Source organism: Podarcis liolepis, assembly GCF_965112155.1.
Source record: "Podarcis liolepis genome assembly, chromosome: 15".
Classification (NCBI taxonomy): Eukaryota; Metazoa; Chordata; class Lepidosauria; order Squamata; family Lacertidae; genus Podarcis; species Podarcis liolepis.
Window position 1 is genome coordinate 34,108,623 of NC_139566.1, and position 24,530 is coordinate 34,133,152.

Sequence of the window (24,530 nt, forward strand, 5' to 3'; positions counted from 1 at the left end):
ACTTAACCGGTAGAAAATATTTTTTTGAAAAAATCCCTAAGCCCTGGGGTCACAATTTCAGCAAAAATCTGACTTTGGGCAATTCACTCAAAAATGGTGCCAAAAGCCTGAAAATGCTCTCCTCAATGGTTTGGCACTCGAGACAGAAGGCTTTTTATCACAGGACAAGAAATCAGCCCTCAAAAACATAACCGGCAGAAAATATTTTTTTGAAAAAATCCCTAAGCCCCGGGGTCACAATTTCAGCAAAAATCTGACTTTTGGCAATCCACTCAAAAATGGTGCCAAAAGCCTGAAAATGCTCTCCTGAAAGGTTTGGCACTCGAAACAGAAGGCTTTTTATCACAGGACAAGAAATCAGCCCTCAAAAACATAACCGGCAGAAAATATTTTTTTGAACAAATCCCTAAGCCCCGGGGTCACAATTTTAGCAAAAATCTGACTTTTGGCAATTCACTCAAAGATGGTGCCAAAAGCCTGAAAATGCTCTCCTGAAAGGTTCGGCACTTGAAACAGAAGGCTTTTTATCACAGGACAAGAAATCAGCCCTCAAAAACATAACCGGCAGAAAATATTTTTTTGAAAAAATCCCTTAGCCCCGGGGTCACAATTTCAGCAAAAATCTGACTTTTGGCAATTCACTCAAAAATGGTGCCAAAAGCTTGAAAATGCTCTCCTCAAAGGTTTGGCACTCGAAACAGAAGGCTTTTTATCACAGGACAAGAAATCAGCCCTCAAAAACCTAACCGGCAGAAAATATTTTTTTGAAAAATCCCTAAGCCCCGGGGTTTGGCACTTGAAACAGAAGGCTTTTTATCACAGGACAAGAAATCAGCCCTCAAAAACTTAACCGGCAGAAAATATTTTTTTGAAAAATCCCTATTTCAGCAAACATCTGACTTTGGGCAATTCACTCAAAAATGGTGCCAAAAGCCTGAAAATGCTCTCCTGAAAGGTTTGGCACTCGAAACAGAAGGCTTTTTATCACAGGACAAGAAATCAGCCCTCAAAAACTTAAGCGGCAGAAAATATTTTTTTGAAAAAATCCCTAAGCCCCGGGGTCACAATTTCAGCAAACATCTGACTTTGGGCAATTCACTCAAAAATGGTGCCAACCGGTTTCAAATGCTCTCCTGAAAGGTTTGGCTCTCGAAACAGAAGGCTTTTTATCACAGGACAAGAAATCAGCCCTCAAAAACCTAACCGGCAGAAAATATTTTTTTGAAAAATCCCTAAGCCCCGGGGTCACAATTTCAGCAAACATCTGACTTTGGGCAATTCACTCAAAAATGGTGCCAAAAGCCTGAAAATGCTCTCCTGAAAGGTTTGGCACTCGAAACAGAAGGCTTTTTATCACAGGACAAGAAATCAGCCCTCAAAAACTTAACCGGCTGAAAATATTTTTTTGAAAAAATCCCTAAGCCCCGGGGTTTGGCACTCGAAACAGAAGGCTTTTTATCACAGGACAAGAAATCAGCCCTCAAAAACATAACCGGCAGAAATCTGACTTTTGGAAATTGTGACCCCGGGGCTTAGGGATTTTTTCAAAGAAATATTTTCTGCCGGTTAGTTTTTTGAGGGCTGATTTCTTGTCCTGTGATAAAAAGCCTTCTGTTTCGAGTGCTAAACCTTTCAGGAGAGCATTTTCAGGCTTTTGGCACCATCTTTGAGTGAATTGCCAAAAGTCAGATTTTTGCTGAAATTGTGACAAGAAATCAGCCCTCAAAAACTTAACCGGCAGAAAATATTTTTTTGAAAAAATCCCTAAGCCCCGGGGTCACAAATTCAGCAAAAATCTGACTTTTGGCAATTCACTCAAAAATGGTGCCAAAAGCTTGAAAATGCTCTCCTGAAAGCTTTGGTGATGGAAACAGAAGGCTTTTTATCACACGAGAAGAAATCAGCCCTCAAAAACCTAACCGGCAGAAAATATTTTTTTGAAAAAATCCCTAAGCCCCGGGGTTTGGCACTCGAAACAGAAGGCTTTTTATCACAGGAAAAGAAATCAGCCCTCAAAAACCTAACCGGCAGAAAATATTTTTTTGAAAAAATCCCTAAGCCCCGGGGTTTGGCACTCGAAACAGAAGGCTTTTTATCACAGGACAAGAAATCAGCCCTTAAATACTTAAGCGGCAGAAAATATTTTTTTTAAAAAAATCCCTAAGCCCCGGGGTCACAATTTCAGCAAACATCTGACTTTGGGCAATTCACTCAAAAATGGTGCCAAGCGGTTTCAAATGCTCTCCTGAAAGGTTTGGCACTCGAAACAGAAGGCTTTTTATCACAGGACAAGAAATCAGCCCTCAAAAACCTAACCGGCAGAAAATATTTTTTTGAAAAATCCCTAAGCCCCGGGGTCACAATTTCAGCAAACATCTGACTTTGGGCAATTCACTCAAAAATGGTGCCAAAAGCCTGAAAATGCTCTCCTGAAAGGTTTGGCACTCGAAAGAGAAGGCTTTTTATCACAGGACAAGAAATCAGCCCTCAAAAACTTAACCGGCAGAAAATATTTTTTTGAAAAAATCCCTAAGCCCCGGGGTCACAATTTCAGCAAAAATCTGACTTTTGGCAATTCACTCAAAGATGGTGCCAAAAGCCTGAAAATGTTCTCCTGAAAGGTTTGGCACTCGAAACAGAAGGCTTTTTATCAAAGGACAAGAAATCAGCCCTCAAAAACCTAACCGGCAGAAAATATTTTTTTGAAAAAATCCCTAAGCCCCGGGGTTTGGCACTCGAAACAGAAGGCTTTTTATCACAGGAAAAGAAATCAGCCCTCAAAAACCTAACCGGCAGAAAATATTTTTTTGAAAAAATCCCTAAGCTCCGGGGTTTGGCACTCGAAACAGAAGGCTTTTTATCACAGGACAAGAAATCAGCCCTCAAAAACATAACCGGCAGAAAATATTTTTTTGAAAAAATCCCTAAGCCCCGGGGTCACAATTTCAGCAAACATCTGACTTTTGGCAATTCACTCAAAAATGGTGCCAACCGGTTTCAAATGCTCTCCTGAAAGGTTTGGCACTTGAAACAGAAGGCTTTTTATCACAGGACGAGAAATCAGCACTCAAAAACTTAACCGGCAGAAAATATTTTTTTGAAAAAATCCCTAAGCCCCGGGGTCACAATTTCAGCAGACATCTGACTTTGGGCAATTCACACAAAAATGGTGCCAAAAGCCTGAAAATGCTCTCCTGAAAGGTTTGGCACTCGAAACAGAAGGCTTTTTATCACAGGACAAGAAATCAGCCCTCAAAAACTTAACCGGCAGAAAATATTTTTTTGAAAAAATCCCAAAGCCCCAGGGTCACAATTTCAGCAAAAATCTGACTTTTGGCAATTCACTCAAAGATGGTGCCAAAAGCCTGAAAATGCTCTCCTGAAAGGTTTGGCACTCGAAACAGAAGGCTTTTTATCACAGGACAAGAAATCAGCCCTCAAAAACCTAAGCGGCAGAAAATATTTTTTTGAAAAAATCCCTAAGCCCCGGGGTCACAATTTCAGCAAAAATCTGACTTTTGGCAATTCACTCAAAAATGGTGGCAAAAGCTTGAAAATGCTCTCCTGAAAGGTTTGGCACGCGAAACAGAAGGCTTTTTATCACAGGACAAGAAATCAGCCCTCAGAAACTTAAACGGTAGAAAATATTTTTTTGAAAAAATCCCTAAGCCCTGGGGTCACAATTTCAGCAAAAATCTGACTTTGGGCAATTCACTCAAAAATGGTGCCAAAAGCCTGAAAATGCTCTCCTCAATGGTTTGGCACTCGAGACAGAAGGCTTTTTATCACAGGACAAGAAATCAGCCCTCAAAAACATAACCGGCAGAAAATATTTTTTTGAAAAAATCCCTAAGCCCCGGGGTCACAATTTCAGCAAAAATCTGACTTTTGGCAATCCACTCAAAAATGGTGCCAAAAGCCTGAAAATGCTCTCCTGAAAGGTTTGGCACTCGAAACAGAAGGCTTTTTATCACAGGACAAGAAATCAGCCCTCAAAAACATAACCGGCAGAAAATATTTTTTTGAACAAATCCCTAAGCCCCGGGGTCACAATTTTAGCAAAAATCTGACTTTTGGCAATTCACTCAAAGATGGTGCCAAAAGCCTGAAAATGCTCTCCTGAAAGGTTCGGCACTTGAAACAGAAGGCTTTTTATCACAGGACAAGAAATCAGCCCTCAAAAACATAACCGGCAGAAAATATTTTTTTGAAAAAATCCCTTAGCCCCGGGGTCACAATTTCAGCAAAAATCTGACTTTTGGCAATTCACTCAAAAATGGTGCCAAAAGCTTGAAAATGCTCTCCTCAAAGGTTTGGCACTCGATACAGAAGGCTTTTTATCACAGGACAAGAAATCAGCCCTCAAAAACCTAACCGGCAGAAAATATTTTTTTGAAAAATCCCTAAGCCCCGGGGTTTGGCACTTGAAACAGAAGGCTTTTTATCACAGGACAAGAAATCAGCCCTCAAAAACTTAACCGGCAGAAAATATTTTTTTGAAAAATCCCTATTTCAGCAAACATCTGACTTTGGGCAATTCACTCAAAAATGGTGCCAAAAGCCTGAAAATGCTCTCCTGAAAGGTTTGGCACTCGAAACAGAAGGCTTTTTATCACAGGACAAGAAATCAGCCCTCAAAAACTTAAGCGGCAGAAAATATTTTTTTGAAAAAATCCCTAAGCCCCGGGGTCACAATTTCAGCAAAAATCTGACTTTTGGCAATCCACTCAAAAATGGTGCCAAAAGCCTGAAAATGCTCTCCTGAAAGGTTTGGCACTCGAAACAGAAGGCTTTTTATCACAGGACGAGAAATCAGCACTGAAAAACTTAACCGGCAGAAAATATTTTTTTGAAAAAATCCCTAAGCCCCGGGGTCACAATTTCAGCAAAAATCTGACTTTTGGCAATTAACTCAAAGATGGTGCCAAAAGCCTGAAAATGCTCTCCTGAAAGGTTTAGCACTCGAAACAGAAGGCTTTTTATCACAGGACAAGAAATCAGCCCTCAAAAAACTAACCGGCAGAAAATATTTCTTTGAAAAAATCCCTAAGCCCCGGGGTCACAATTTCAGCAAAAATCTGACTTTTGGCAATTCACTCAAAAATGGTGCCAAAAGCTTGAAAATGCTCTCCTGAAAGGTTTGGCACTCGAAACAGAAGGCTTTTTATCAAAGGATAAGAAATCAGCCCTCAAAAACCTAACCGGCAGAAAATATTTTTTTGAAAAAATCCCTAAGCCCCGGGGTTTGGCACTCGAAACAGAAGGCTTTTTATCACAGGAAAAGAAATCAGCCCTCAAAAACCTAACCGGCAGAAAATATTTTTTTGAAAAAATCCCTAAGCCCCGGGGTTTGGCACTCGAAACAGAAGGCTTTTTATCACAGGACAAGAAATCAGCCCTCAAAAACATAACCGGCAGAAAATATTTTTTTGAAAAAATCCCTAAGCCCCGGGGTCACAATTTCAGCAAAAATCTGACTTTTGGCAATTCACTCAAAAATGGTGCCAAAAGCCTGAAAATGCTCTCCTGAAAGGTTTGGCACTCGAAACAGAAGGCTTTTTATCACAGGACAAGAAATCAGCCCTCAAAAACATAACCGGCAGAAAATATTTTTTGAAAAAATCCCTTAGCCCCGGGGTCACAATTTCAGCAAAAATCTGACTTTTGGCAATTCACTCAAAAATGGTGCCAAAAGCTTGAAAATGCTCTCCTCAAAGGTTTGGCACTCGAAACAGAAGGCTTTTTATCACAGGACAAGAAATCAGCCCTCAAAAACCTAACCGGCAGAAAATATTTTTTTGAAAAATCCCTAAGCCCCGGGGTTTGGCACTTGAAACAGAAGGCTTTTTATCACAGGACAAGAAATCAGCCCTCAAAAACATAACCGGCAGAAATCTGACTTTTGGAAATTGTGACCCCGGGGCTTAGGGATTTTTTCAAAGAAATATTTTCTGACGGTTAGTTTTTTGAGGGCTCATTTCTTGTCCTGTGATAAAAAGCCTTCTGTTTCGAGTGCTAAACCTTTCAGGAGAGCATTTTCAGGCTTTTGGCACCATATTTGAGTGAATTGCCAAAAGTCAGATTTTTGCTGAAATTGTGACAAGAAATCAGCCCTCAAAAACTTAACCGGCAGAAAATATTTCTTTGAAAAAATCCCTAAGCCCCGGGGTCACAATTTCAGCAAAAATCTGACTTTTGGCAATTCACTCAAAAATGGTGCCAAAAGCTTGAAAATGCTCTCCTCAAAGGTTTGGCACTCGAAACAGAAGGCTTTTTATCAAAGGACAAGAAATCAGCCCTCAAAAACCTAACCGGCAGAAAATATTTTTTTGAAAAAATCCCTAAGCCCCGGGGTTTGGCACTCGAAACAGAAGGCTTTTTATCACAGGAAAAGAAATCAGCCCTCAAAAACCTAACCGGCAGAAAATATTTTTTTGAAAAAATCCCTAAGCCCCGGGGTTTGGCACTCGAAACAGAAGGCTTTTTATCACAGGACAAGAAATCAGCCCTTAAAAACTTAAGCGGCAGAAAATATTTTTTTGAAAAAATCCCTAAGCCCCGGGGTCACAATTTCAGCAAACATCTGACTTTTGGCAATTCACTCAAAAATGGTGCCAACCGGTTTCAAATGCTCTCCTGAAAGGTTTGGCACTTGAAACAGAAGGTTTTTTATCACAGGACGAGAAATCAGCACTCAAAAACTTAACCGGCAGAAAATATTTTTTTGAAAAAATCCCTAAGCCCCGGGGTCACAATTTCAGCAGACATCTGACTTTGGGCAATTCACACAAAAATGGTGCCAAAAGCCTGAAAATGCTCTCCTGAAAGGTTTGGCACTCGAAACAGAAGGCTTCTTATCACAGGACAAGAAATCAGCCCTCAAAAACTTAACCGGCAGAAAATATTTTTTTGAAAAAATCCCAAAGCCCCAGGGTCACAATTTCAGCAAAAATCTGACTTTTGGCAATTCACTCAAAGATGGTGCCAAAAGCCTGAAAATGCTCTCCTGAAAGGTTTGGCACTCGAAACAGAAGGCTTTTTATCACAGGACAAGAAATCAGCCCTCAAAAACTTAACCGGCAGAAAATATTTTTTTGAAAAAATCCCTAAGCCCCGGGGTCACAATTTCAGCAAAAATCTGACTTTTGGCAATTCACTCAAAAATGGTGGCAAAAGCTTGAAAATGCTCTCCTGAAAGGTTTGGCACGCGAAACAGAAGGCTTTTTATCACAGGACAAGAAATCAGCCCTCAAAAACTTAACCGGTAGAAAATATTTTTTTGAAAAAATCCCTAAGCCCTGGGGTCACAATTTCAGCAAAAATCTGACTTTGGGCAATTCACTCAAAAATGGTGCCAAAAGCCTGAAAATGCTCTCCTCAATGGTTTGGCACTCGAAACAGAAGGCTTTTTATCACAGGACAAGAAATCAGCCCTCAAAAACATAACCGGCAGAAAATATTTTTTTGAACAAATCCCTAAGCCCCGGGGTCACAATTTTAGCAAAAATCTGACTTTTGGCAATTCACTCAAAGATGGTGCCAAAAGCCTGAAAATGCTCTCCTGAAAGGTTCGGCACTTGAAACAGAAGGCTTTTTATCACAGGACAAGAAATCAGCCCTCAAAAACATAACCGGCAGAAAATATTTTTTTGAAAAAATCCCTTAGCCCCGGGGTCACAATTTCAGCAAAAATCTGACTTTTGGCAATTCACTCAAAAATGGTGCCAAAAGCTTGAAAATGCTCTCCTCAAAGGTTTGGCACTTGAAACAGAAGGCTTTTTATCACAGGACAAGAAATCAGCCCTCAAAAACCTAACCGGCAGAAAATATTTTTTTGAAAAATCCCTAAGCCCCGGGGTTTGGCACTTGAAACAGAAGGCTTTTTATCACAGGACAAGAAATCAGCCCTCAAAAACTTAACCGGCAGAAAATATTTTTTTGAAAAATCCCTATTTCAGCAAACATCTGACTTTGGGCAATTCACTCAAAAATGGTGCCAAAAGCCTGAAAATGCTCTCCTGAAAGGTTTGGCACTCGAAACAGAAGGCTTTTTATCACAGGACAAGAAATCAGCCCTCAAAAACTTAAGCGGCAGAAAATATTTTTTTGAAAAAATCCCTAAGCCCCGGGGTCACAATTTCAGCAAACATCTGACTTTGGGCAATTCACTCAAAAATGGTGCCAACCGGTTTCAAATGCTCTCCTGAAAGGTTTGGCACTCGAAACAGAAGGCTTTTTATCACAGGACAAGAAATCAGCCCTCAAAAACCTAACCGGCAGAAAATATTTTTTTGAAAAATCCCTAAGCCCCGGGGTCACAATTTCAGCAAACATCTGACTTTGGGCAATTCACTCAAAAATGGTGCCAAAAGCCTGAAAATGCTCTCCTGAAAGGTTTGGCACTCGAAACAGAAGGCTTTTTATCACAGGACAAGAAATCAGCCCTCAAAAACTTAACCGGCAGAAAATATTTTTTTGAAAAAATCCCTAAGCCCCGGGGTCACAATTTCAGCAAACATCTGACTTTGGGCAATTCACTCAAAAATGGTGCCAACCGGTTTCAAATGCTCTCCTGAAAGGTTTGGCACTCGAAACAGAAGGCTTTTTATCACAGGACGAGAAATCAGCACTCAAAAACTTAACCGGCAGAAAATATTTTTTTGAAAAAATCCCTAAGCCCCGGGGTCACAATTTCAGCAAAAATCTGACTTTTGGCAATTCACTCAAAGATGGTGCCAAAAGCCTGAAAATGCTCTTCTGAAAGGTTTAGCACTCGAAACAGAAGGCTTTTTATCACAGGACAAGAAATCAGCCCTCAAAAAACTAACCGGCAGAAAATATTTCTTTGAAAAAATCCCTAAGCCCCGGGGTCACAATTTCAGCAAAAATCTGACTTTTGGCAATTCACTCAAAAATGGTGCCAAAAGCTTGAAAATGCTCTCCTGAAAGGTTTGGCACTCGAAACAGAAGGCTTTTTATCAAAGGATAAGAAATCAGCCCTCAAAAACCTAACCGGCAGAAAATATTTTTTTGAAAAAATCCCTAAGCCCCGGGGTTTGGCACTCGAAACAGAAGGCTTTTTATCACAGGAAAAGAAATCAGCCCTCAAAAACCTAACCGGCAGAAAACATTTTTTTGAAAAAATCCCTAAGCCCCGGGGTTTGGCACTCGAAACAGAAGGCTTTTTATCACAGGACAAGAAATCAGCCCTCAAAAACATAACCGGCAGAAAATATTTTTTTGAAAAAATCCCTAAGCCCCGGGGTCACAATTTCAGCAAAAATCTGACTTTTGGCAATTCACTCAAAAATGGTGCCAAAAGCCTGAAAATGCTCTCCTGAAAGGTTTGGCACTCGAAACAGAAGGCTTTTTATCACAGGACAAGAAATCAGCCCTCAAAAACATAACCGGCAGAAAATATTTTTTTGAAGAAATCCCTAAGCCCCGGGGTCACAATTTTAGCAAAAATCTGACTTTTGGCAATTCACTCAAAGATGGTGCCAAAAGCCTGAAAATGCTCTCCTGAAAGGTTCAGCACTTGAAACAGAAGGCTTTTTATCACAGGACAAGAAATCAGCCCTCAAAAACATAACCGGCAGAAAATATTTTTTTGAAAAAATCCCTTAGCCCCGGGGTCACAATTTCAGCAAAAATCTGACTTTTGGCAATTCACTCAAAAATGGTGCCAAAAGCTTGAAAATGCTCTCCTCAAAGGTTTGGCACTCGAAACAGAAGGCTTTTTATCACAGGACAAGAAATCAGCCCTCAAAAACCTAACCGGCAGAAAATATTTTTTTGAAAAATCCCTAAGCCCCGGGGTTTGGCACTTGAAACAGAAGGCTTTTTATCACAGGACAAGAAATCAGCCCTCAAAAACTTAACCGGCAGAAAATATTTTTTTGAAAAATCCCTATTTCAGCAAACATCTGACTTTGGGCAATTCACTCAAAAATGGTGCCAAAAGCCTGAAAATGCTCTCCTGAAAGGTTTGGCACTCGAAACAGAAGCCTTTTTATCACAGGACAAGAAATCAGCCCTCAAAAACTTAAGCGGCAGAAAATATTTTTTTGAAAAAATCCCTAAGCCCCGGGGTCACAATTTCAGCAAACATCTGACTTTGGGCAATTCACTCAAAAATGGTGCCAACCGGTTTCAAATGCTCTCCTGAAAGGTTTGGCACTCGAAACAGAAGGCTTTTTATCACAGGACAAGAAATCAGCCCTCAAAAACCTAACCGGCAGAAAATATTTTTTTGAAAAATCCCTAAGCCCCGGGGTCACAATTTCAGCAAACATCTGACTTTGGGCAATTCACTCAAAAATGGTGCCAAAAGCCTGAAAATGCTCTCCTGAAAGGTTTGGCACTCGAAACAGAAGGCTTTTTATCACAGGACAAGAAATCAGCCCTCAAAAACTTAACCGGCAGAAAATATTTTTTTGAAAAAATCCCTAAGCCCCGGGGTCACAATTTCAGCAAACATCTGACTTTGGGCAATTCACTCAAAAATGGTGCCAACCGGTTTCAAATGCTCTCCTGAAAGGTTTGGCACTCGAAACAGAAGGCTTTTTATCACAGGACGTGAAATCAGCACTCAAAAACTTAACCGGCAGAAAATATTTTTTTGAAAAAATCCCTAAGCCCCGGGGTCACAATTTCAGCAAAAATCTGACTTTTGGCAATTCACTCAAAGATGGTGCCAAAAGCCTGAAAATGCTCTCCTGAAAGGTTTGGCACTCGAAACAGAAGGCTTTTTATCAAAGGACAAGAAATCAGCCCTCAAAAAACTAACCGGCAGAAAATATTTCTTTGAAAAAATCCCTAAGCCCCGGGGTTTGGCACTCGAAACAGAAGGCTTTTTATCACAGGAAAAGAAATCAGCCCTCAAAAACCTAACCGGCAGAAAATATTTTTTTGAAAAAATCCCTAAGCCCCGGGGTTTGGCACTCGAAACAGAAGGCTTTTTATCACAGGACAAGAAATCAGCCCTTAAAAACTTAAGCGGCAGAAAATATTTTTTTGAAAAAATCCCTTAGCCCCGGGGTCACAATTTCAGCAAAAATCTGACTTTTGGCAATTCACTCAAAAATGGTGCCAACCGGTTTCAAATGCTCTCCTGAAAGGTTTGGCACTCGAAACAGAAGGCTTTTTATCACAGGACAAGAAATCAGCCCTCAAAAACCTAACCGGCATAAAATATTTTTTTGAAAAATCCCTAAGCCCCGGGGTCACAATTTCAGCAAACATCTGACTTTGGGCAATTCACTCAAAAATGGTGCCAAAAGCCTGAAAATGCTCTCCTGAAAGGTTTGGCACTCGAAAGAGAAGGCTTTTTATCACAGGACAAGAAATCAGCCCTCAAAAACCTAACCGGCAGAAAATATTTTTTAGAAAAAATCCCTAAGCCCCGGGGTCACAATTTCAGCAAAAATCTGACTTTTGGCAATTCACTCAAAGATGGTGCCAAAAGCCTGAAAATGCTCTCCTGAAAGGTTCGGCACTCGAAACAGAAGGCTTTTTATCACAGGACAAAAAATCAGCCCTCAAAAAACTAACCGGCAGAAAATATTTCTTTGAAAAAATCCCTAAGCCCCGGGGTCACACTTTCAGCAAAAATCTGACTTTTGGCAATTCACTCAAAAATGGTGCCAAAAGCTTGAAAATGCTCTCCTGAAAGGTTTGGCACTCGAAACAGAAGGCTTTTTATCAAAGGACAAGAAATCAGCCCTCAAAAAGCTAACCGGCAGAAAATATTTTTTTGAAAAAATCCCTAAGCCCCGGGGTTTGGCACTCGAAACAGAAGGCTTTTTATCACAGGAAAAGAAATCAGCCCTCAAAAACCTAACCGGCAGAAAATATTTTTTTGAAAAAATCCCTAAGCTCCGGGGTTTGGCACTCGAAACAGAAGGCTTTTTATCACAGGACAAGAAATCAGCCCTCAAAAACATAACCGGCAGAAAATATTTTTTTGAAAAAATCCCTAAGCCCCGGGGTCACAATTTCAGCAAACATCTGACTTTTGGCAATTCACTCAAAAATGGTGCCAACCGGTTTCAAATGCTCTCCTGAAAGGTTTGGCACTTGAAACAGAAGGCTTTTTATCACAGGACGAGAAATCAGCACTCAAAAACTTAACCGGCAGAAAATATTTTTTTGAAAAAATCCCTAAGCCCCGGGGTCACAATTTCAGCAGACATCTGACTTTGGGCAATTCACACAAAAATGGTGCCAAAAGCCTGAAAATGCTCTCCTGAAAGGTTTGGCACTCGAAACAGAAGGCTTCTTATCACAGGACAAGAAATCAGCCCTCAAAAACTTAACCGGCAGAAAATATTTTTTTGAAAAAATCCCAAAGCCCCAGGGTCACAATTTCAGCAAAAATCTGACTTTTGGCAATTCACTCAAAGATGGTGCCAAAAGCCTGAAAATGCTCTCCTGAAAGGTTTGGCACTCGAAACAGAAGGCTTTTTATCACAGGACAAGAAATCAGCCCTCAAAAACCTAAGCGGCAGAAAATATTTTTTTGAAAAAATCCCTAAGCCCCGGGGTCACAATTTCAGCAAAAATCTGACTTTTGGCAATTCACTCAAAAATGGTGGCAAAAGCTTGAAAATGCTCTCCTGAAAGGTTTGGCACGCGAAACAGAAGGCTTTTTATCACAGGACAAGAAATCAGCCCTCAAAAACTTAACCGGTAGAAAATATTTTTTTGAAAAAATCCCTAAGCCCTGGGGTCACAATTTCAGCAAAAATCTGACTTTGGGCAATTCACTCAAAAATGGTGCCAAAAGCCTGAAAATGCTCTCCTCAATGGTTTGGCACTCGAAACAGAAGGCTTTTTATCACAGGACAAGAAATCAGCCCTCAAAAACCTAACCGGCAGAAAATATTTTTTTGAAAAAATCCCTAAGCCCCGGGGTCACAATTTCAGCAAAAATCTGACTTTTGGCAATCCACTCAAAAATGGTGCCAAAAGCCTGAAAATGCTCTCCTGAAAGGTTTGGCACTCGAAACAGAAGGCTTTTTATCACAGGACAAGAAATCAGCCCTCAAAAACATAACCGGCAGAAAATATTTTTTTGAACAAATCCCTAAGCCCCGGGGTCACAATTTTAGCAAAAATCTGACTTTTGGCAATTCACTCAAAGATGGTGCCAAAAGCCTGAAAATGCTCTCCTGAAAGGTTCGGCACTTGAAACAGAAGGCTTTTTATCACAGGACAAGAAATCAGCCCTCAAAAACATAACCGGCAGAAAATATTTTTTTGAAAAAATCCCTTAGCCCCGGGGTCACAATTTCAGCAAAAATTTGACTTTTGGCAATTCACTCAAAAATGGTGCCAAAAGCTTGAAAATGCTCTCCTCAAAGGTTTGGCACTCGAAACAGAAGGCTTTTTATCACAGGACAAGAAATCAGCCCTCAAAAACCTAACCGGCAGAAAATATTTTTTTGAAAAATCCCTAAGCCCCGGGGTTTGGCACTTGAAACAGAAGGCTTTTTATCACAGGACAAGAAATCAGCCCTCAAAAACTTAACCGGCAGAAAATATTTTTTTGAAAAATCCCTATTTCAGCAAACATCTGACTTTGGGCAATTCACTCAAAAATGGTGCCAAAAGCCTGAAAATGCTCTCCTGAAAGGTTTGGCACTCAAAACAGAAGGCTTTTTATCACAGGACAAGAAATCAGCCCTCAAAAACTTAAGCGGCAGAAAATATTTTTTTGAAAAAATCCCTAAGCCCCGGGGTCACAATTTCAGCAAACATCTGACTTTGGGCAATTCACTCAAAAATGGTGCCAACCGGTTTCAAATGCTCTCCTGAAAGGTTTGGCACTCGAAACAGAAGGCTTTTTATCACAGGACAAGAAATCAGCCCTCAAAAACCTAACCGGCAGAAAATATTTTTTTGAAAAATCCCTAAGCCCCGGGGTCACAATTTCAGCAAACATCTGACTTTGGGCAATTCACTCAAAAATGGTGCCAACCGGTTTCAAATGCTCTCCTGAAAGGTTTGGCACTCGAAACAGAAGGCTTTTTATCACAGGACGAGAAATCAGCACTCAAAAACTTAACCGGCAGAAAATATTTTTTTGAAAAAATCCCTAAGCCCCGGGGTCACAATTTCAGCAAAAATCTGACTTTTGGCAATTCACTCAAAGATGGTGCCAAAAGCCTGAAAATGCTCTCCTGAAAGGTTTGGCACTCGAAACAGAAGGCTTTTTATCACAGGACAAGAAATCAGCCCTCAAAAAACTAACCGGCAGAAAATATTTCTTTGAAAAAATCCCTAAGCCCCGGGGTCACAATTTCAGCAAAAATCTGACTTTTGGCAATTCACTCAAAAATGGTGCCAAAAGCTTGAAAATGCTCTCCTGAAAGGTTTGGCACTCGAAACAGAAGGCTTTTTATCAAAGGATAAGAAATCAGCCCTCAAAAACCTAACCGGCAGAAAATATTTTTTTGAAAAAATCCCTAAGCCCCGGGGTTTGGCACTCGAAACAGAAGGCTTTTTATCACAGGAAAAGAAATCAGCCCTCAAAAATCTAACCGGCAGAAAATATTTTTTTGAAAAAATCCCTAAGTCCCGGGGTTTGGCACTCGAAACAGAAGGCTTTTTATCACAGGACAAGAAATCAGCCCTCAAAAACATAACCGGCAGAAAATATTTTTTTGAAAAAATCCCAAAGCCCCGGGATCACAATTTCAGCAAAAATCTGACTTTTGGCAATTCACTCAAAAATGGTGCCAAAAGCCTGAAAATGCTCTCCTGAAAGGTTTGGCACTCGAAACAGAAGGCTTTTTATCACAGGACAAGAAATCAGCCCTCAAAAACATAACCGGCAGAAAATATTTTTTTGAACAAATCCCTAAGCCCCGGGGTCACAATTTTAGCAAAAATCTGACTTTTGGCAATTCACTCAAAGATGGTGCCAAAAGCCTGAAAATGCTCTCCTGAAAGGTTCAGCACTTGAAACAGAAGGCTTTTTATCACAGGAAAAGAAATCAGCCCTCAAAAACATAACCGGCAGAAAATATTTTTTTGAAAAAATCCCTTAGCCCCGGGGTCACAATTTCAGCAAAAATCTGACTTTTGGCAATTCACTCAAAAATGGTGCCAAAAGCTTGAAAATGCTCTCCTCAAAGGTTTGGCACTCGAAACAGAAGGCTTTTTATCACAGGACAAGAAATCAGCCCTCAAAAACCTAACCGGCAGAAAATATTTTTTTGAAAAATCCCTAAGCCCCGGGGTTTGGCACTTGAAACAGAAGGCTTTTTATCACAGGACAAGAAATCAGCCCTCAAAAACTTAACCGGCAGAAAATATTTTTTTGAAAAATCCCTATTTCAGCAAACATCTGACTTTGGGCAATTCACTCAAAAATGGTGCCAAAAGCCTGAAAATGCTCTCCTGAAAGGTTTGGCACTCGAAACAGAAGGCTTTTTATCACAGGACAAGAAATCAGCCCTCAAAAACTTAAGCGGCAGAAAATATTTTTTTGAAAAAATCCCTAAGCCCCGGGGTCACAATTTCAGCAAACATCTGACTTTGGGCAATTCACTCAAAAATGGTGCCAACCGGTTTCAAATGCTCTCCTGAAAGGTTTGGCACTCGAAACAGAAGGCTTTTTATCACAGGACAAGAAATCAGCCCTCAAAAACCTAACCGGCAGAAAATATTTTTTTGAAAAATCCCTAAGCCCCGGGGTCACAATTTCAGCAAACATCTGACTTTGGGCAATTCACTCAAAAATGGTGCCAAAAGCCTGAAAATGCTCTCCTGAAAGGTTTGGCACTCGAAACAGAAGGCTTTTTATCACAGGACAAGAAATCAGCCCTCAAAAACTTAACCGGCAGAAAATATTTTTTTGAAAAAATCCCTAAGCCCCGGGGTCACAATTTCAGCAAACATCTGACTTTGGGCAATTCACTCAAAAATGGTGCCAACCGGTTTCAAATGCTCTCCTGAAAGGTTTGGCACTCGAAACAGAAGGCTTTTTATCACAGGACAAGAAATCAGCCCTCAAAAACCTAACCGGCAGAAAATATTTTTTTGAAAAATCCCTAAGCCCCGGGGTCACAATTTCAGCAAACATCTGACTTTGGGCAATTCACTCAAAAATGGTGCCAAAAGCCTGAAAATGCTCTCCTGAAAGGTTTGGCACTCGAAACAGAAGGCTTTTTATCACAGGACAAGAAATCAGCCCTCAAAAACTTAACCGGCAGAAAATATTTTTTTGAAAAAATCCCTAAGCCCCGGGGTCACAATTTCAGCAAACATCTGACTTTGGGCAATTCACTCAAAAATGGTGCTAACCGGTTTCAAATGCTCTCCTGAAAGGTTTGGCACTCGAAACAGAAGGCTTTTTATCACAGGACGAGAAATCAGCACTCAAAAACTTAACCGGCAGAAAATATTTTTTTGAAAAAATCCCTAAGCCCCGGGGTCACAATTTCAGCAAAAATCTGACTTTTGGCAATTCACTCAAAGATGGTGCCAAAAGCCTGAAAATGCTCTCCTGAAAGGTTTAGCACGCGAAACAGAAGGCTTTTTATCACAGGACAAGAAATCAGCCCTCAAAAACTTAACCGGCAGAAAATATTTTTTTGAAAAAATCCCTAAGCCCCGGGGTCACAATTTCAGCAAAAATCTGACTTTTGGCAATTCACTCAAAAATGGTGCCAAAAGCTTGAAAATGCTCTCCTGAAAGGTTTGGCACTCGAAACAGAAGGCTTTTTATCAAAGGATAAGAAATCAGCCCTCAAAAACCTAACCGGCAGAAAATATTTTTTTGAAAAAATCCCTAAGCCCCGGGGTTTGGCACTCGAAACAGAAGGCTTTTTATCACAGGAAAAGAAATCAGCCCTCAAAAACCTAACCGGCAGAAAATATTTTTTTGAAAAAATCCCTAAGCCCCGGGGTTTGGCACTCGAAACAGAAGGCTTTTTATCACAGGACAAGAAATCAGCCCTCAAAAACATAACCGGCAGAAAATATTTTTTTGAAAAAATCCCTAAGCCCCGGGGTCACAATTTCAGCAAACATCTGACTTTTGGCAATTCACTCAAAAATGGTGCCAACCGGTTTCAAATGCTCTCCTGAAAGGTTTGGCACTTGAAACAGAAGGCTTTTTATCACAGGACGAGAAATCAGCACTCAAAAACTTAACCGGCAGAAAATATTTTTTTGAAAAAATCCCTAAGCCCCGGGGTCACAATTTCAGCAAACATCTGACTTTGGGCAATTCACTCAAAAATGGTGCCAAAAGCCTGAAAATGCTCTCCTGAAAGGTTTGGCACTCGAAACAGAAGGCTTTTTATCACAGGACAAGAAATCAGCCCTCAAAAACTTAACCGGCAGAAAATATTTTTTTGAAAAAATCCCTAAGCCCCGGGGTCACAATTTCAGCAAAAATCTGACTTTTGGCAATTCACTCAAAGATGGTGCCAAAAGCCTGAAAATGCTCTCCTGAAAGGTTTGGCACGCGAAACAGAAGGCTTTTTATCACAGGACAAGAAATCAGCCCTCAAAAACCTAACCGGCAGAAAATATTTTTTTGAAAAAATCCCTAAGCCCCGGGGTCACAATTTCAGCAAAAATCTGACTTTTGGCAATCCACTCAAAAATGGTGCCAAAAGCCTGAAAATGCTCTCCTGAAAGGTTCGGCACTTGAAACAGAAGGCTTTTTATCACAGGACAAGAAATCAGCCCTCAAAAACATAACCGGCAGAAAATATTTTTTTGAAAAAATCCCTTAGCCCCGGGGTCACAATTTCAGCAAAAATCTGACTTTTGGCAATTCACTCAAAAATGGTGCCAAAAGCTTGAAAATGCTCTCCTCAAAGGTTTGGCACTCGAAACAGAAGGCTTTTTATCACAGGACAAGAAATCAGCCCTCAAAAACCTAACCGGCAGAAAATATTTTTTTGAAAAATCCCTAAGCCCCGGGGTTTGGCACTTGAAACAGAAGGCTTTTTATCACAGGACAAGAAATCAGCCCTCAAAAACTTAACCGGCAGAAAATATTTTTTTGAAAAATCCCTATTTCAGCAAACATCTGACTTTGGGCAATTCACTCAAAAATGGTGCCAAAAGCCTGAAAATGCTCTCCTGAAAGGTTTGGCACTCGAAACAGAAGGCTTTTTATCACAGGACAAGAAATCAGCCCTCAAAAACTTAAGCGGCAGAAAATATTTTTTTGAAAAAATCCCTAAGCCCCGGGGTCAAAATTTCAGCAAACATCTGACTTTGGGCAATTCACTCAAAAATGGTGCCAACCGGTTTCAAATGCTCTCCTGAAAGGTTTGGCACTCGAAACAGAAGGCTTTTTATCACAGGACAAGAAATCAGCCCTCAAAAACCTAACCGGCAGAAAATATTTTTTTGAAAAATCCCTAAGCCCCGGGGTCACAATTTCAGCAAACATCTGACTTTGGGCAATTCACTCAAAAATGGTGCCAAAAGCCTGAAAATGCTCTCCTGAAAGGTTTGGCACTCGAAACAGAAGGCTTTTTATCACAGGACAAGAAATCAGCCCTCAAAAACTTAACCGGCAGAAAATATTTTTTTGAAAAAATCCCTAAGCCCCGGGGTCACAATTTCAGCAAACATCTGACTTTGGGCAATTCACTCAAAAATGGTGCCAACCGGTTTCAAATGCTCTCCTGAAAGGTTTGGCACTCGAAACAGAAGGCTTTTTATCACAGGACGAGAAATCAGCACTCAAAAACTTAACCGGCAGAAAATATTTTTTTGAAAAAATCCCTAAGCCCCGGGGTCACAATTTCAGCAAAAATCTGACTTTTGGCAATTCACTCAAAGATGGTGCCAAAAGCCTGAAAATGCTCTCCTGAAAGGTTTAGCACTCGAAACAGAAGGCTTTTTATCACAGGACAAGAAATCAGCCCTCAAAAAACTAACCGGCAGAAAATATTTCTTTGAAAAAATCCCTAAGCCCCGGGGTCACAATTTCAGCAAAAATCTGACTTTTGGCAATTCACTCAAAAATGGTGCCAAAAGCTTGAAAATGCTCTCCTGAAAGGTTTGGCACTCGAAACAGAAGGCTTTTTATCAAAGGATAAGAAATCAGCCCTCAAAAACCTAACCGGCAGAAAATATTTTTTTGAAAAAATCCCTAAGCCCCGGGGTTTGGCACTCGAAACAGAAGGCTTTTTATCACAGGAAAAGAAATCAGCCCTCAAAAACCTAACCGGCAGAAAATATTTTTTTGAAAAAATCCCTAAGCCCCGGGGTTTGGCACTCGAAACAGAAGGCTTTTTATCACAGGACAAGAAATCAGCCCTCAAAAACATAACCGGCAGAAAATATTTTTTTGAAAAAATCCCTAAGCCCCGGGGTCACAATTTCAGCAAACATCTGACTTTTGGCAATTCACTCAAAAATGGTGCGAACCGGTTTCAAATGCTCTCCTGAAAGGTTTGGCACTTGAAACAGAAGGCTTTTTATCACAGGACGAGAAATCAGCACTCAAAAACTTAACCGGCAGAAAATATTTTTTTGAAAAAATCCCTAAGCCCCGGGGTCACAATTTCAGCAAACATCTGACTTTGGGCAATTCACTCAAAAATGGTGCCAAAAGCCTGAAAATGCTCTCCTGAAAGGTTTGGCACTCGAAACAGAAGGCTTTTTATCACAGGACAAGAAATCAGCCCTCGAAAACTTAACCGGCAGAAAATATTTTTTTGAAAAAATCCCTAAGCCCCGGGGTCACAATTTCAGCAAAAATCTGACTTTTGGCAATTCACTCAAAGATGGTGCCAAAAGCCTGAAAATGCTCTCCTGAAAGGTTTGGCACGCGAAACAGAAGGCTTTTTATCACAGGACAAGAAATCAGCCCTCAAAAACTTAACCGGTAGAAAATATTTTTTTGAAAAAATCCCTAAGCCCTGGGGTCACAATTTCAGCAAAAATCTGACTTTTGGCAATTCACTCAAAAATGGTGCCAAAAGCCTGAAAATGCTCTCCTCAATGGTTTGGCACTCGAAACAGAAGGCTTTTTATCACAGGACAAGAAATCAGCCCTCAAAAACCTAACCGGCAGAAAATATTTTTTTGAAAAATCCCTAAGCCCCGGGATCACAATTTCAGCAAAAATCTGACTTTTGGCAATTCACTCAAAAATGGTGCCAAAAGCCTGAAAATGCTCTCCTCAATGGTTTGGCACTCGAAACATAAGGCTTTTTATCACAGGAAAAGAAATCAGCCCTCAAAAACCTAACCGGCAGAAAATATTTTTTTGAAAAAATCCCTAAGCCCCGGGGTTTGGCACTCGAAACAGAAGGCTTTTTATCACAGGACAAGAAATCAGCCCTCAAAAACATAACCGGCAGAAAATATTTTTTTGAAAAAATCCCTAAGCCCCGGGGTCACAATTTCAGCAAACATCTGACGTTTGGCAATTCACTCAAAAATGGTGCCAACCGGTTTCAAATGCTCTCCTGAAAGGTTTGGCACTTGAAACAGAAGGCTTTTTATCACAGGACAAGAAATCAGCCCTCAAAAACATAACCGGCAGAAAATATTTTTTTGAAAAAATCCCTTAGCCCCGGGGTCACAATTTCAGCAAAAATCTGACTTTTGGCAATTCACTCAAAAATGGTGCCAAAAGCTTGAAAATGCTCTCCTCAAAGGTTTGGCACTCGAAACAGAAGGCTTTTTATCACAGGACAAGAAATCAGCCCTCAAAAACCTAACCGGCAGAAAATATTTTTTTGAAAAATCCCTAAGCTCCGGGGTTTGGAACTTGAAACAGAAGGCTTTTTATCACAGGACAAGAAATCAGCCCTCAAAAACTTAACCGGCAGAAAATATTTTTTTGAAAAAATCCCTAAGCCCCGGGGTCACAATTTCAGCAAAAATCTGACTTTTGGCAATTCACTCAAAAATGGTGCCAAAAGCCTGAAAATGCTCTCCTCAATGGTTTGGCACTCGAAACATAAGGCTTTTTATCACAGGAAAAGAAATCAGCCCTCAAAAACCTAACCGGCAGAAAATATTTTTTTGAAAAAATCCCTAAGCCCCGGGGTTTGGCACTCGAAACAGAAGGCTTTTTATCACAGGACAAGAAATCAGCCCTCAAAAACATAACCGGCAGAAAATATTTTTTTGAAAAAATCCCTGAGCGCCGGGGTTTGGCACTCGAAACAGAAGGCTTTTTATCACAGGACAAGAAATCAGCCCTCAAAAACATAACCGGCAGAAAATATTTTTTTGAAAAAATCCCTAAGCCCCGGGGTCACAATTTCAGCAAACATCTGACTTTTGGCAATTCACTCAAAAATGTTGCCAACCGGTTTCAAATGCTCTCCTGAAAGGTTTGGCACTTGAAACAGAAGGCTTTTTATCACAGGACGAGAAATCAGCACTCAAAAACTTAACCGGCAGAAAATATTTTTTTGAAAAAATCCCTAAGCCCCGGGGTCACAATTTCAGCAAACATCTGACTTTGGGCAATTCACTCAAAAATGGTGCCAAAAGCCTGAAAATGCTCTCCTGAAAGGTTTGGCACGCGAAACAGAAGGCTTTTTATCACAGGACAAGAAATCAGCCCTCAAAAACTTAACCGGTAGAAAATATTTTTTTGAAAAAATCCCTAAGCCCTGGGGTCACAATTTCAGCAAAAATCTGACTTTTGGCAATTCACTCAAAAATGGTGCCAAAAGCCTGAAAATGCTCTCCTCAATGGTTTGGCACTCGAAACAGAAGGCTTTTTATCACAGGACAAGAAATCAGCCCTCAAAAACCTAACCGGCAGAAAATATTTTTTTGAAAAATCCCTAAGCCCCGGGATCACAATTTCAGCAAAAATCTGACTTTTGGCAATTCACTCAAAAATGGTGCCAAAAGCCTGAAAATGCTCTCCTCAATGGTTTGGCACTCGAAACATAAGGCTTTTTATCACAGGAAAAGAAATCAGCCCTCAAAAACCTAACCGGCAGAAAATATTTTTTTGAAAAAATCCCTAAGCCCCGGGGTTTGGCACTCGAAACAGAAGGCTTTTTATCACAGGACAAGAAATCAGCCCTCAAAAACATAACCGGCAGAAAATATTTTTTTGAAAAAATCCCTAAGCCCCGGGGTCACAATTTCAGCAAACATCTGACGTTTGGCAATTCACTCAAAAATGGTGCCAACCGGTTTCAAATGCTCTCCTGAAAGGTTTGGCACTTGAAACAGAAGGCTTTTTATCACAGGACAAGAAATCAGCCCTCAAAAACATAACCGGCAGAAAATATTTTTTTGAAAAAATCCCTTAGCCCCGGGGTCACAATTTCAGCAAAAATCTGACTTTTGGCAATTCACTCAAAAATGGTGCCAAAAGCTTGAAAATGCTCTCCTCAAAGGTTTGGCACTCGAAACAGAAGGCTTTTTATCACAGGACAAGAAATCAGCCCTCAAAAACCTAACCGGCAGAAAATATTTTTTTGAAAAATCCCTAAGCTCCGGGGTTTGGAACTTGAAACAGAAGGCTTTTTATCACAGGACAAGAAATCAGCCCTCAAAAACTTAACCGGCAGAAAATATTTTTTTGAAAAAATCCCTAAGCCCCGGGGTCACAATTTCAGCAAAAATCTGACTTTTGGCAATTCACTCAAAAATGGTGCCAAAAGCCTGAAAATGCTCTCCTCAATGGTTTGGCACTCGAAACATAAGGCTTTTTATCACAGGAAAAGAAATCAGCCCTCAAAAACCTAACCGGCAGAAAATATTTTTTTGAAAAAATCCCTAAGCCCCGGGGTTTGGCACTCGAAACAGAAGGCTTTTTATCACAGGACAAGAAATCAGCCCTCAAAAACATAACCGGCAGAAAATATTTTTTTGAAAAAATCCCTGAGCGCCGGGGTTTGGCACTCGAAACAGAAGGCTTTTTATCACAGGACAAGAAATCAGCCCTCAAAAACATAACCGGCAGAAAATATTTTTTTGAAAAAATCCCTAAGCCCCGGGGTCACAATTTCAGCAAACATCTGACTTTTGGCAATTCACTCAAAAATGTTGCCAACCGGTTTCAAATGCTCTCCTGAAAGGTTTGGCACTTGAAACAGAAGGCTTTTTATCACAGGACGAGAAATCAGCACTCAAAAACTTAACCGGCAGAAAATATTTTTTTGAAAAAATCCCTAAGCCCCGGGGTCACAATTTCAGCAAACATCTGACTTTGGGCAATTCACTCAAAAATGGTGCCAAAAGCCTGAAAATGCTCTCCTGAAAGGTTTGGCACTCGAAACAGAAGGCTTTTTATCACAGGACAAGAAATCAGCCCTCAAAAACTTAACCGGCAGAAAATATTTTTTTGAAAAAATCCCTAAGCCCCGGGGTCACAATTTCAGCAAAAATCTGACTTTTGGCAATTCACTCAAAGATGGTGCCAAAAGCCTGAAAATGCTCTCCTGAAAGGTTTGGCACGCGAAACAGAAGGCTTTTTATCACAGGACAAGAAATCAGCCCTCAAAAACCTAACCGGCAGAAAATATTTTTTTGAAAAAATCCCTAAGCCCCGGGGTCACAATTTCAGCAAAAATCTGACTTTTGGCAATTCACTCAAAAATGGTGCCAAAAGCCTGAAAATGCTCTCCTGAAAGGTTTGGCACTCGAAACAGAAGGCTTTTTATCACAGGACAAGAAATCAGCCCTCAAAAACATAACCGGCAGAAAATATTTTTTTGAACAAATCCCTAAGCCCCGGGGTCACAATTTTAGCAAAAATCTGACTTTTGGCAATTCACTCAAAGATGGTGCCAAAAGCCTGAAAATGCTCTCCTGAAAGTTTCGGCACTTGAAACAGAAGGCTTTTTATCACAGGACAAGAAATCAGCCCTCAAAAACATAACCGGCAGAAAATATTTTTTTGAAAAATCCCTAAGCCCCGGGATTTGGCACTTGAAACAGAAGGCTTTTTATCACAGGACAAGAAATCAGCCCTCAAAAACTTAACCGGCAGAAAATATTTTTTTGAAAAATCCCTATTTCAGCAAACATCTGACTTTGGGCAATTCACTCAAAAATGGTGCCAAAAGCCTGAAAATGCTCTCCTGAAAGGTTTGGCACTCGAAACAGAAGGCTTTTTATCACAGGACAAGAAATCAGCCCTCAAAAACCTAACCGGCAGAAAATATTTTTTTGAAAAAATCCCTAAGCCCCGGGGTCACAATTTCAGCAAACATCTGACTTTGGGCAATTCACTCAAAAATGGTGCCAACCGGTTTCAAATGCTCTCCTGAAAGGTTTGGCACTCGAAACAGAAGGCTTTTTATCACAGGACAAGAAATCAGCCCTCAAAAACCTAACCGGCAGAAAATATTTTTTTGAAAAATCCCTAAGCCCCGGGGTCACAATTTCAGCAAACATCTGACTTTGGGCAATTCACTCAAAAATGGTGCCAAAAGCCTGAAAATGCTCTCCTGAAAGGTTTGGCACTCGAAACAGAAGGCTTTTTATCACAGGACAAGAAATCAGCCCTCAAAAACTTAACCGGCAGAAAATATTTTTTTGAAAAAATCCCTAAGCCCCGGGGT